General features: G+C 43.2%; 2 long non-coding RNA genes across 2 annotated transcripts in view; one reads left to right on the forward strand and one right to left on the reverse strand.

Moving 5' to 3' along the window:
* Positions 1-12,708, reverse strand: part of LOC138748311 (uncharacterized) — a 45,282-nt gene extending 32,574 nt beyond the window's left edge. The window contains exons 1-2 of the long non-coding RNA XR_011347928.1: positions 12,607-12,708; positions 3,458-3,605 (exon numbers count right to left, since the gene is read on the reverse strand). This is a non-coding gene — a long non-coding RNA (uncharacterized lncRNA). The remainder of the gene's footprint in view (positions 1-3,457; positions 3,606-12,606) is intronic.
* LOC138748312 (uncharacterized) lies at positions 1,869-2,688 on the forward strand. Its single transcript, XR_011347929.1, has 3 exons — positions 1,869-2,003; positions 2,261-2,403; positions 2,528-2,688. It is a non-coding gene; the product is annotated as an uncharacterized lncRNA (long non-coding RNA).
* Positions 12,709-13,552: the final 844 nt, after the last annotated feature.

Here is a 13,552-nt window from a genome sequence, read left to right on the forward strand (position 1 = left end):
GGGGGATTAAGTGGGTTAGGTAGGTATTAAGTAGGTTAAGTAATAAGCTAATGTTTAATTCTGTTTTCTGTGTTGTAGTGCAGATCTATTGCTGCTGGTTTTGGGTCCTCTGGACTCCGTAACAATTCTTAGAGCCTGTGGTGTAGACTGTGGTCTATCTACTGCAATAAGGTGTATCGGCCATCTCCTGTGATACATAGATTATCAACAAAGGAGTATCATTGTATGTGGAACACCTGAAGTGATACATAGGTCCAGCATTGCGTTGAGCTGCCTGAAATGATACGTAGGTTGAGTCGATAACCTATTGCGATGAAGACACCAGGAGTGTTCTGTTTACATTTGGGGGGTGGGGTACAATTGCATGACCTGCTCTCCTGGATCCCTCACTCCTGACCCACAAAGCTGGCAGTTCATGCCTGTAAGGAAGGAGTGTCAGGCATCTGCATTATAGCTGAGTTAGAATCTTGAGAGAGGAGGGAACAAGTGCAAGAGATTAAGCTTTAAAATTACATGTGAAATCCAGATCAATATTATTGATTCAGACAGTCAAAGAGGCGCTATCAGGTGTGAGCTAAGAAAAATACCTCCAATAGTGAGACTGATTGGATCATTTACAAGTGATGAAATAGTGATTGAGTTATTGTTGCGTAAATATAAGGGGACATTTATCCTGTCAGACAAACAGCTGCAACTTCGGCAATTGATATTGTTTGTAGGACAGTTTCAAAAGAGGGGGAAATATCATTCCAGAGATTTACTTTAATAGATTATTATTGATATCAAGAGGTGTAGCAGAATACAAAATATAGTCTTTTTTTCCTGCTTCTTTGTTCGACTGTGGCTATTACACAGCACCAGTGACCCCGTTCAAATCTATAAGGTATTTTTTTACATTCTTCCCATGTCTGCATGGTTTTCCCCCAGTGCACCGGTTTAGAAATTAAGAACGTAAGAAATAGGAGCAGAAGTAAACCATCCCCATATCCTTTAATTCCCCAACTATGTAAAAATCTATCCAACCTTGTCTTAACTATACTGACTGAGGTCGCTTCCTCCGCTTCAATGGGCTGAAAATTTTAATGATTCACCCACCCTCTAGGAAAAGCAGTTCCTCCTCATCTCCATCCTAAATCTACTACCCTAAATCTTGAGGCTATGTACCCTATTTCTGGTCTCCCCTACCAATGGAAACAACTTACCTACCTCAATCATATCTATGCCTTTCATAATTTTCTATAAGATCCCCTCTCATTCTTCTAAATTCCAACGAGCACATTTCCAGATGACTCAATCTCTCCTCATAGGCTAACATCTTCATCAGTGGAATCAACCTGGTGAACCTCCTCCGCACTGCCTCCAAAGCCAGTACATCCTTTCTCAAGTAAGGAGACCAGAACTGAACTGCATGTTTTCTCCCACCCTTCAAAACACATGGGGTTGTAGGTTAATTTGGTGTGATTCTGCGGCACTGGCTCGTGGGCCAAAAGAGCCCGTTACTGTGCTGTATATAACCATATAACCATTTACGGAGCGGAAACAGGCAATGTTGGCCTTTCGAGACTGCACCGGTTCACTAGAACAGCTCCACTAGCTCAAACCTCCCGCTCTCTGCCAATAACCTTCCAACCCCCTCACCTGCATGTACACATCCAATCAAGGCACAAAAGCCATTTGATATGCTTGCCTTGATAGGCGGCAGTAATGAGTACAAGAGTTGGGGCATCATTTTGGAATTATATTGCTTAGACTACATTTGAAGTATTGCATGACATTCTGGTCATCACAAAGCAGGAAGGATGTGACAACAATAGGCAAAGTGCAGAATAGATTCTCTGGGATGTTGCCTGGAATAGGTGGCTGCAGTTACAATGGGATATGTGTAATTTCAATTTCAAACTTTATAGTCAAGGACTGATATTACCCTTTCACCCCACCAGCCCACCCATCCCCAGCTCACCCAAATTAACACTGGATAACTTTACAAATGAATCGTCAAACAGGTAGGTTCCCCTGTAAAATCTCATCATAAAATATGCTCACTTGTCCCAGAGAATTATGATTAAATGTTCAATTCCTTTTTGACAAATTAAATTGAAATTCCTCTCCAGATTTCTCCTTGGTCGAATATTCCAGCAGTATTGGGCCAGATGGACGCAGTGAGGGCATTTCCCTTGGCTGGGATGGGATAGAACAGAGGTCATAGGATACTGGGCAAGTCAGGGCTCAGATATGGAGATGATGGGATTGTCCATTACAGAAGGCTGTGGAAACCGAACTGCTGAACATACTCATGGAAAAGAGAGAGATTTCTAGATATGAAACACTTCTTGGAACATGGAGACAGAATGGAAATATGGAATTGAGATGAACAATCGTACTGGATGAGACGCAGGTTGGAAGGTATGTGTGTGCCATTTCTGCTCCTATCCATTGCTGTTTCCCACAGCCTTTGGATATTCTGAGCCTCCCCACCGCTGACCTCTTGTTAATTTTTCTTTTTCAATCTTTTTAAATTTGTTTTTAGAATAAATACAGTACAATCAAGAAAAGGGAACAAAACGGAAAATACAGTGTATATATACAGACACATATATATTATGATAAAACTTCAAGCAGTATGAACTCGATCCCCCCTCCACTGCACTGGATCAAGACAGAAAAGACATTAAAAATTATATATATGTATGTGTGTGTATATATAAATAAAAACACATGACCTACTCTATTAAAAAAAACTAATCAAAAAAACCGCAGTTGACCAGCTTATCCTGAGGGTTACATATTATTTCATATTGTGAATCAAAAAACAAAGGTGAGACTCTATCTCACCTGGAAGAGTGAGTACATCTAATCACATTAAAAACATTTACATCAAATGAAAATAAGTCATAAAAGGTCGCCGTGTCTCTTCATATTTCACCAATGAATCAAATACATGATATCTAATTTTTTTTTCTAAACTTAAATAGGATGTGAATTGAGAGAACTATTGAAGGAGGTCTAGAGTCTTTCTATTTGATAAGGATGGCCCCTCTAGCCAACCCGTTGCACAGGAACAGAAAAATTTCCTATGTCTGGTTTAAAAAAGAACAGTTATTGGATTGGGTCGTAGCTCCCAATTGTAAAGCCTCTTGCAAATTTTTGAGTCTCTTCACTCTACTGATGGCAGTCATGCCCCCATCTCTCAGCTCCTCGAAGGCCATCATGTGCCTAGTTTATCGTACATTGCTTATTGGATATGTGCTGTTCTTTCATTGACTCAGTACAGTATGATGCACGGGCATTGGACCAGTAGTTTAAGGGCTCAGACTAACACTTTAGAGACCTGATTTGACCAGCAGTTGGGGAAGTTAAATTTAGAGAATAGACCAGAATTTGGCAAATATTACCAGTATTACTCAAACATGTCACTGGTTCAATAATGCTCCTTGGGAGAGAAAATCTCCATCTTTACCTGGTCTGGCCTCTGGCTGATCTGTCAGCCATCAACCAGGGGTGATTTGGGCTGAAGGTCCTGTTAGATGCTGTAGAACTCGACAACCATGAACCTCTTTGCTTAGTTATTCTAGTCAGTGATGAACTCATCCTGAAGCAATGGCCTGCTGCAAAAATGAGAAGCATAAATTTAAAACATTATTCTACAATGAACCATTTGCAGAGCATTTTGGCTTTTTTTCATTTAAATTCATTTGCTTTTATTTACAACACTGTAGATGCATATTCCAGCCATCGAAACCTGTGCTGCCAAATTACACCCAATTTACCTACCAACTGCTTACGTTCTTTTTGAGGGTGGGAGGAAACTGCAGCACCTGGGGTAAACCCACGCAGACATGGAGAGAACGTACAAACTTCTCACGGGCAGTGCCGACCCTGAACCAGGTCAATGGTGCTGTAAATAGTATTGTGCTAACTGCTGCACTAACTCTGTCATCAGTTTTTCATGTTTCTGCTGCCATCAGGATCACTGCATGTTGAAATTGTCCTGTCGTGTGACAGCACAATGGATACGTGCTCAGCAATCACACAGAGACCGGTGGGTGATGTACAACACTCTGTAAAGATTTATAACTCATTGAATGGAGATTTACTCTTCTAAATCAATTGTATCAAACAGCAAGTGTTTGTTCTAAACCCAAATAATTGCATGACATATCAAGCGTTTCTTGCATTTCCAGGGATGTCATTTTACATTGCCGACTCGGTATCATATATTTGTTACTGGCTATGACACACACATACCATGTATGCTTGTGGAAAAGTCAATACCATGTAAAATTGACACCCCCCCCACCCCACACCTTATATTTAGCCTAAAGATTTGGTGTTTTCCATATATTGCATGTAAAAGTCGATTTCCCACCCCCCCCCCTTGTTTTTGACCACAGTCACCTGCCCATCAGAGGTCCCAATGCCTCAACCAAGGACTCGTGCCTCAACCCCATCCGCTTGCCAATCAGAGCTGCCGACGCCTCGAACGACGCAGGTACTTACCACAGTCAAAAGAAATATCCATGTAATCTAACATTAAAAAATTATCTACAAAACTTGACTTCTACACAAGTATATACTGTAATTGATTATCCACAATTAGTGTTAATTTCAGATCATATAAGTTTGTTGTCACGTGACTGACACTTTAGCTCAGGTGGGTAATTCATCAATGAGATGGGTGAAGGGCTCAGTTCTGTGCTACATATTTCTACAGCACCATGATGAACTCTCTGCATGACAACACTGCAGTGTGGCAATCCAGACTCTTGTTTCAGGGCTTAGCATATCTTCTGTGCAAAGCTTCACTCCGTACAAATGACGTTGCAGAGCACTAACCACAGAATGGAAATACCCTGTCACAAGTTTCAATACTTCATAAACCCAACAGGCAGAAGACATACATGGCGCAGAATATTCCAGATCTGAAACATTAGCTCTTGTGTCTGTCAGTCTTGAAGAAGGGTTCTGCCCAAGACCTTGATCACTGATGCTGCTTGACCCACAGATTGCTCCAGCTGCCAATATCTGCAGCCTCCTGTGTGTTTCCACCTCTCTCCACAGATGATGCCTGGCTTGCTGAGTATTTCCAGCAGTTTCTGCTTTTATACGATACTATTTATTGTCATGTCATAAAACAGAAATGCAATATTGCACAAAATTGCCTTTAGTCTGCCATCAGGCAGAGAAGGATTCACCATTAGTGTTGCCTGCCACCCCTTACAGTCAGAGAAAGAGAAGCTGAAAAGAGTCCCCTCAGAGTCACTGAGGGTCTGTGGATTTACCTCCAGCATTCCCGCAACCTCTGCAGCTGCATAGACCAATTCAGATCAAACCATTGGCAACTCGAGCCCAGATCCAAACCTCTGAAACAATGAGGAAGCCTTCAGCACCAAGGGCCCTTTGGGAACCCTCCTTGCTCTTATCATTCTCTCGAATCCCAGTGCCAATACTGGTCCCACGAGCCATCCTCCAGCAGCCTGCAGCCTGCAGTGAGTCCTTTATTTTGGAAATTTTGGATTTCCAACCGATGCAATATTTTATTTTCATTTACCATTGAATTCACTGTCATGTCTCTTCCAGGAATGCCAGATTTTACTGTTCTCCCCAATGTTTCTGATTTTGACCTCAGCACCTGCCAATTTTCTTGTTTATCTACAAGGATTTCTTTCCTACTCTTTTGCCTTATTCATCCTCAGCAGTTTCTCCTTCCCTTTACATCTTCAGTGAGGGTTTGGTCAAACTTCCTGTCCAGCGCTACATCTCTTCCTTGTGCAAATATCTGAATCTCATTCTTGCATAGACTTTAACTCAATTTCAACCCTTCACAATTCTGATTCACCTTGGTTCATGTGGAAGGACACTTTTCGACTCCCCCTTCATCCAGCTCCAGGGTGTTTTTCTTTTCTTAGCAAACATACTGTAAGTAATGAAGGACACTTTCATTTCCCAGTACTCCATTATTACATACAAATTTGGTGGGAGGTTGGTCACCCCAGATGAGGATCCAGGAGCTCCCCAAATGTACAATTACATGGGTCTGTATATCCCACAGCAATCTGACTTGACCAATCAAAAAAGCCAGTCTTCTCCCATGTAATAAGTATTACTGTATCAGCATTAAGCAACATACTATTCATCTGAAAATTGGATCATTACATGTGTGGCAACCTGCACCAAAGGAAAAGAAAGGCACAATACTGTTTGGGGCAATACAGCTTTATTCCACTCACATAAAGATCTAGTTAGCTGAGAGAGAGAGAGAGAGAGAGAGAGAGAGAGAGAGAGAGAGAGAGAGAGAGAGAGAGAGAGAGAGAGAGAGAGAGAGAGAGAGAGAGAGAGAGAGAGAGAGAGCACGGTTGGGACCTCACCTCAGCTTTATACCATGGGCCCTCTAGTGGTGAGATGTCATTATGCCGGATGCCGTGTCTCTCGGCCACCTGCACCATCACAATATGAACCTATCACGTAACTAAGTTCCCCTTGCAGGTCACCTGATCTGAGGAAACCCCAGGCTGATGGAAACGTACTAGCTCAGCTGGGCTTGCCCAGCAACACACGTCATGGGGTCCCTAATTTCAAGTATTTACAACCTCCACAGCATTCTTCACGGAGCACAGGCATGTAGGCATTAATTAATATTCATCCCTCTATGCCAAGCAGGCCTTTACTTCCACATAACTTGCTCTCATCAGAATTAATCTCACATCTGAAACATTATATCTCTTGCCACAGACACATCCTGCCCTGCTGAGCATTTCCAGCATGTTCTGTTGATCTTACTTCACACAGTAAGTCCGTGAATAGTTTCATTTCGTTAAAATGTTGATGAGAGAAATAAAATACTGCGCTGCACTTGGTTATGGTTTGGATTTGAACTGAACACTGGTAGGTGCCTGATTCTTACAATTTTTACTTTCCAAGCATATAAAAACAGAAAAGAAATTGCACGACAACAAGCCTTAGGTGTGTTTTTCAAAACCCCAGCTAATCAAGCAGTCGCCACACCAGCCACATCACCCATCGTTCCTCCCCAACCTGAGGGAACACCAGGTCCCTCAGGAATTTCTTGCCACACTCCTGCCCTCACCTTCTGGGAAGATGGTGACCAAGCTGCTTTTCTGTCCCTCAGTGGTGATGATCACTGTGGGGTCCCAGTTGCCTCCCTCCCCATACTAGCCATCACCTCTATGGGCGCCGTCCCTCACTTATTCACCAAAACAGATTAAATAATTTTTATTTGTTTTTATTCATCTTCTTAAATGTGTTTAAAGCACATATTTATTTCAATGTTTAATATTAGAAGTGTTTTGGTTCTTTTTTTTTTGAAGCTTGGGGATGTTTTTGTGTCCAAAAATAAACTGTAGGAATTTAACTCTTATTTTTATCATTGAGCCGATGTGAAAATTGTTTTTTGCTTTCTTAAATTATTTTTTAGATTAATTTGTTTAATATAGGTTTAATTATTGTTTTCATAGATCATATCATTAAACTCAAAAGACTGTACAATAGGCTTTAATCAGCTTAAAGTAGAAAGCACCGGATATATGTAGCCTTCAGTTCCACGTGCCTGATTGATTTAGGAAAGGGCCAGCTCGAGTCTTTATGTGGGCCAGTGACTGACAACCAGCCAGATGCAGGTACAATGGTTGCCCCCTGCAGTAGGCCAGGAGGGCAGCTATAGTGGTGGTTATATCACCGCAACTAGACAGAGTTTAAGGGATTGTCTAATGTAGTTCACTTGGTTTCTATCCAGAGTTATTTTTAAGAAATATTGTTAAATAAATAAATAGGGATAGGTTTTTCGATTTACATTTATGATGTATATAAGATATGACCTGTTATTTGTTGGATTAGAGGACTTTGTACGTAGGATTTATATGTTAAACTCAATAAAAAAATATTCTCAAAAGAAAGAAAATTTCTTCTCATTTAAATTAGCACTTTCCAAGAACGTATCAACAACGTTAAGTGAGGACCTGCTGCACCTCAAGGGTTTAAAGGCTAAAATATCAATATCATCTGATATGGTTTGGGAGGGATTCATTTTGTTGGTCTGCCAAGAGTTGTATGTCCAAGGTAATTCTGCCTATGTGTCTTCTAACTTCTTATCAGTTTATGTGCCTTTCTGGCAAACTTGTTTACCAGGAAGTGTCATGTCTTTGTTCTTATTCATTAATCAACCCCCAGGACTTGCTAAATCTATCTACTTGCTATCCTGTTTTTGAAGACCCCTATTCTATTAACTTGCTTAACCCCTTCCTCACATTCCATTCTTACTTCACCCTTATTTAACCCATCATAATTGCCACTAATGTTCTTCTTCTTCTTTGGCTTGGCTTCGTGGACGAAGATTTATGGAGGGGTAATGTCCACGTCAGCTGCAGGCTCGTTTGTGGCTGACAAGTCCGATGCGGGACAGGCAGACACAGTTGCAGCGGTTGCAAGGGAAAATTGGTGGGTTGGGGTTGGGTGTTGGGTTTTTCCTCCTCTGTCTTTTGACAGTGAGGTGGGCTTGCTGCCCGCCGAACTGTGAGGCCCCAAGATGCACGGTTTGAGGCGATATCAGCCCACTGGCGGTGGTCAATGTGGCAGGCACCAAGAGCATACTCTAGGTACAAGGGCCACTAATGTATAGACCTGTTAATGGGTTAATTAGTTATGTGGCTAAACAAGGGCAAGTTATCACAGGCAGCATTGAACAAACTGTAAAGGAGCACAGTCCCTTGGGGGAGTTCAGTGGTCACTGGGCTGACACTGTGGAATGGCTGAGAGTCATCGGTTGCAGTATTTCTGCATTTCCTGAGACATTTATGCCCAGGGCCCAGTTCTCTGCTGCGCCTCCGCGATGATTTACATCCCTTGTGACATTCAACCCAAAAGTCAATTGTGCAGCAATCTTGCCTTGGGCACTTATGGCTCATTAAGCCCGACATCAGTCAATTTATTTATTTATAAAGCAGACCGCTAGTCGGGCTGAAGTGATGTTTCTGGAGAGGAACAAGCCTGCTTACCAGCCTCACTCTTGCTGCACCCGAACACACAGATGTAACTACCTTCAGTTCTAGAGCAGTCTAAGGATTGCTCTTCTCTGCAGAACTTTTCACAGCTCTGCTGATAGGAGCATCTCTGAGGACAATGCCAAATCCTTCAGCCGAAACCCATGCAGCACTCCCTTCCATCTGTGTCTGTGCTGGTCATGCAGAGAGCTTCGTGAGGGACCTGTAGAAATGATAAAGCACTCCTATACCACCTTAAGTCATTGTAAGGGACAATGGAATATGGGGAGTCAAGCAAGTGCTAATTAGGAATGAATTATGATGGGTTAAACAAGGTAAGAATGGAATGTGAGGAAGGGGTTAAGCAAGTATAATACAACAGACTCGCCAAGGCAAATAGCACCTTTGGAAGACTACACAAAAGAGTCTGGAAAAACAACCAACTGAAAAACCTCACAAAGATAAGCGTATACAGAGCCGTTGTCATACCCACACTCCTGTTCGGCTCCGAATCATGGGTCCTCTACCGGCATCACCTACGGCTCCTAGAACGCTTCCACCAGCGTTGTCTCCGCTCCATCCTCAACATCCATTGGAACGCTTTCATCCCTAACGTCGAAGTACTCGAGATGGCAGAGGTCGACAGCATGGAGTCCACGCTGCTGAAGATCCAGCTGCGCTGGGTGGGTCACGTCTCCAGAATGGAGGACCATCGCCTCCCAAGATCGTGTTATATGGTGAGGTCTCCATTGGCCACCGTGACAGAGGTGCACCAAAGAAAAGGTACAAGGACTGCCTAAAGAAATCTCTTGGTGCCTGCCCCATTGACCACCGCCAGTGAGCTGATATCGCCTCAAACCGTGCATCTTGGCGCCTCACAGTTCGGCGGGCAGCAACCTCCTTTGAAGAAGACCGCAGAGCCCACCTCACTGACAAAAGGCAAAGGAGGAAAAACCCAACACCCAACCCCAACCAACCAATTTTCCCCTGCAACCGCTGCAACCGTGTCTGCCTGTCCCGCATCGGACTTGTCAGCCACAAACGAGCCTGCAGCTGACGTGGACATTTACCCCCTCCATAAATCTTCGTCCGCGAAGCCAAGCCAAAGAAAAGAAGAGAATAGGGGGGGGGGGGGGTCTTCAAAAACAGGAGAGCAAAGTAGATAGATTTAGCAAGTCCTGGGGGTTGATTAATGAATAGGAACAAAGACATGACACTTCCTGGTTAACAAGTTTGCAGAAAGGCACATAAATAAACTGAGAAGAAGTTAGAAGACACTAGGCAGAATTACCTAAGGCTAAACCAATCCAGCTGATGTGGACATTTACCCCCTCCATAAAGCCAAAGAAGAAACCAATCCTGGAGGCAGAAGAATGTTAAGGGGGGGAGGTCCCTCTGTACTGAAATGGAATGTATAAAAAGTTGGGTAAGCCCCAGTATCTGTGTGTATTCCCATGGTAAGGGGAAGCACCCAACTTTGCATTGTTGTAAAATTATAATAAATGTACTTTGTTCTCAATTTTTGTCTCGAGTGAAATCTGTGAAGGCACCTCTGCTTCTCACATCATCCTTTACTAACCACAAAGCACCTACAGCAAAGGATGCCATAGGCGCTCTATGAATGGGGAAAAAAATGTTGAGAACCACTGTGAGTGATAAAGGAAAGAGGAAACAAGGACTCCTCTCTGAGCAAGATTGTGACAGGCTTTTCGATCCAAACATCCCAAACTAAGTAATCTTTTAAAACACTTCCTAAAACTTCCTTATATCTTAACCTCCGATGGACAGTGCGAGACCTGATAAGGTCCTCCAGCATTTTTGTGTTTTTACTGCAATCACAACGTCTGCAGACTTTCGTGTTTAACTCCTAAAATATATTTGTTTTGCCAGCTTTAAGGGCAGACTATTATCCCCATTTTTGGCTTATTTGCTTTATTGTCATATGCACAAAAAAAGACAACATTTGCTATCCTTTGTTTGCTCTGTAAGGGCACACACAGAGGCGCCACTAGCACAGCTCCCCTCGTCAAGGGGAGAACATGGAACATAGAACATTACGGCACAGTACAGGCCTTTCAGCCCAAGATGTGCTGATCCATGTGCACCTATTCTAATCCTTCCCCAACTCACAACCAAAACTCTCTATTTCTGTTTCATCCATATGCTTATCTGAGAGTCTTTTAAATGCCCCTGTTGCACCAGCCGCCACCGCGATCCATGGCAATTCCACCACTCTCTGATTTTAAAAAAACTTACCTTGGACATCTCCCTTAAACCTTTCTCCACTTAATTTGAACAGAGATCCTCTGGTATTTACTATTGGTGCCTCAGGATAAAGGTGTTGGCTGTCTACTCTATATATGCCTTTCAGAATCTTATATACCTCTATTAGTCACCTCTCGACCTTTGTCACTCCAAAGAGAAAAGCCTCATCTCAGTCCACTTGCTTCCTTTGACCTGTTCTCCAATCCAGACAGCATCCTGAAAAATCTCCTGTGCACCCTCTCTCTCTATATTATTCCTGTAGTAAGGTGACCAGAACTCAACGCAATACTTCAAGTATGGAGCAACAACATTACTTTGGGGGTTCGTGAATTCATCCCCCAACCAATGAAGGATAATACTCCATACAACTTCTTAATCACCCTATCAACTAGCACATTGAGAAAGGATGATCTAGGATCTTGATGGAAAGGTACAAGAAGGAAAGGATGTGCTACCAAGCCACACCAAACAGGAACAAACAAGCTTCTCCCATCCCCACCATGCTGATCTCCAGCACAGACTCCATGGTGACATTGCACGAGGTAGGAGTGCAGCAGGGAGTTAGCCAAGCCCAGAACCACCCAGTGATGTCTTTGTGCAAGTCCAGTACATGTGAGCTCAAGATTGATTTAGGTCTGCCCAGACTCCAGCAGGTAAAGACTGACAGGTGGTAGGTGCCCAGAAACCAGCCCCATGCTATGATATTGCAAAAATATTCGTGAAGGAGAAAAGAAAATCAACTCCATTAGCTGGAATGGAAGTGTTTTAAATAGATGGGGTTAGAGAGCAGATTTCCTTTGTGCAAACCCCATTAAATCACCTCTAATTGGGTCACCATCTGTCTCATTCAGCTTCTTAATGCCTTTTTTTATAATCACATATTCCCCCAAGTAACTCTGGATTTCAAAAGCTCACATCAAATATCAGATGGTGAGCAAGAACACAACACTTTTTTAGAAAAACAAAACTTTTTCTTATTACAACAGCAGACTTAAAAATAAATGTCCCAAAGTGCAAATATCTGACATATCCATCAATCATTTGATTGCTTTTAAAAGAACAAGACCTTAGATCAAGAATTACAGCCAGATTCTTCAAACATTTAAGCACTTGGCAAAGTGCAATTTATATGTTTGCTACTGAACACAGCCATTCATCTGTTCAAATGCATTATCAGCTTACACCATTTTCTTTGTAAAGTATGATTTGGGATCTCAATTATGAATATGTACTAACACATCTGAGGACCATTTCTGTGATTGTCCATTGGACAAGATTTTCACCCCTGACAAAACTTAGATCTTGCAAAAAGTGAGGAGAAGATAAGCTATTAAAGTCGGGGGCTTACCGGGGCTTCGGCCTACTTGGTTCGGCTGTGAGTCGGAGGAGGAGCTTGGAGAGAGTCGGGCTGTGAGTCAGAGGAGGAGGAGCTTGTGAAAGTGAGGAGAAGGTAAACTATTAAAGTCAGGGGCTTACCGGGGGCTTCGGCCTACTTGGTTCTGCTGGGAGGAGGAGGAGGAGGAGCTTGTTGAAAGTAGGTCAGAGGAGGAGGAGCTTGTTGAAAGTAGGTCAGAAGAGGAGGAGCTTGTTGAAAGTAAGTCAGAGGAGGAGGAGCTTGTTGAAAGTGAGTCAGAGGAGGAGGAGCTTGTTGAAAGTGAGGAGAAGGTAAAATATTAAAGTGAGGGGCTTACCGGGGGCTTTGGCCTACTTGGTTCAGCTCGGAGTCGGAGGAGGAGCTTGGAGAGAGTCGGGCTCTGACTCAGAGGAGGAGGAGCTTGTGAAAGTGAGGAGAAAGTAAACTATTAAAGTCGGGGGCTTCGGCCTACTTGGTTCTGCTGGGAGGAGGAGGAGGAGGAGCTTGTTGAAAGTAGGTCAGAGGAGGAGGAGCTTGTTGAAAGTAGGTCAGAGGAGGAGGAGCTTGTTGAAAGTAGGTCAGAGGAGGAGGAGCTTGTTGAAAGAAAGTCAGAGGAGGAGGAGCTTGTTGAAAGAAAGTCAGAGGAGGAGGAGCTTGTTGAAAGAAAGTCAGAGGAGGAGGAGCTTGTTGAAAGTAAGTCAGAGGAGGAGGAGCTTGTTGAAAGTGAGGAGAAGGTAAACTATTAAAGTCAGGGGCTTACCGGGGGCATCGGCCTACTTGGTTAGGCTGTGAGTCGGAGGAGGAGCTTGGAGAGGGTCGGGCTGTGAGTCAGAGGAGGAGGAGCTTGTTGAAAGTGAGGAGAAGGTAAAATATTAAAGTGAGGGGCTTACCGGGGGCTTCGGCCTACTTGGTTCAGCTCGGAGTCGGAGGAGGAGGAGCT

Source organism: Narcine bancroftii, chromosome 13 (genome assembly GCF_036971445.1).
Source record: "Narcine bancroftii isolate sNarBan1 chromosome 13, sNarBan1.hap1, whole genome shotgun sequence".
NCBI lineage: Eukaryota > Metazoa > Chordata > Chondrichthyes > Torpediniformes > Narcinidae > Narcine > Narcine bancroftii.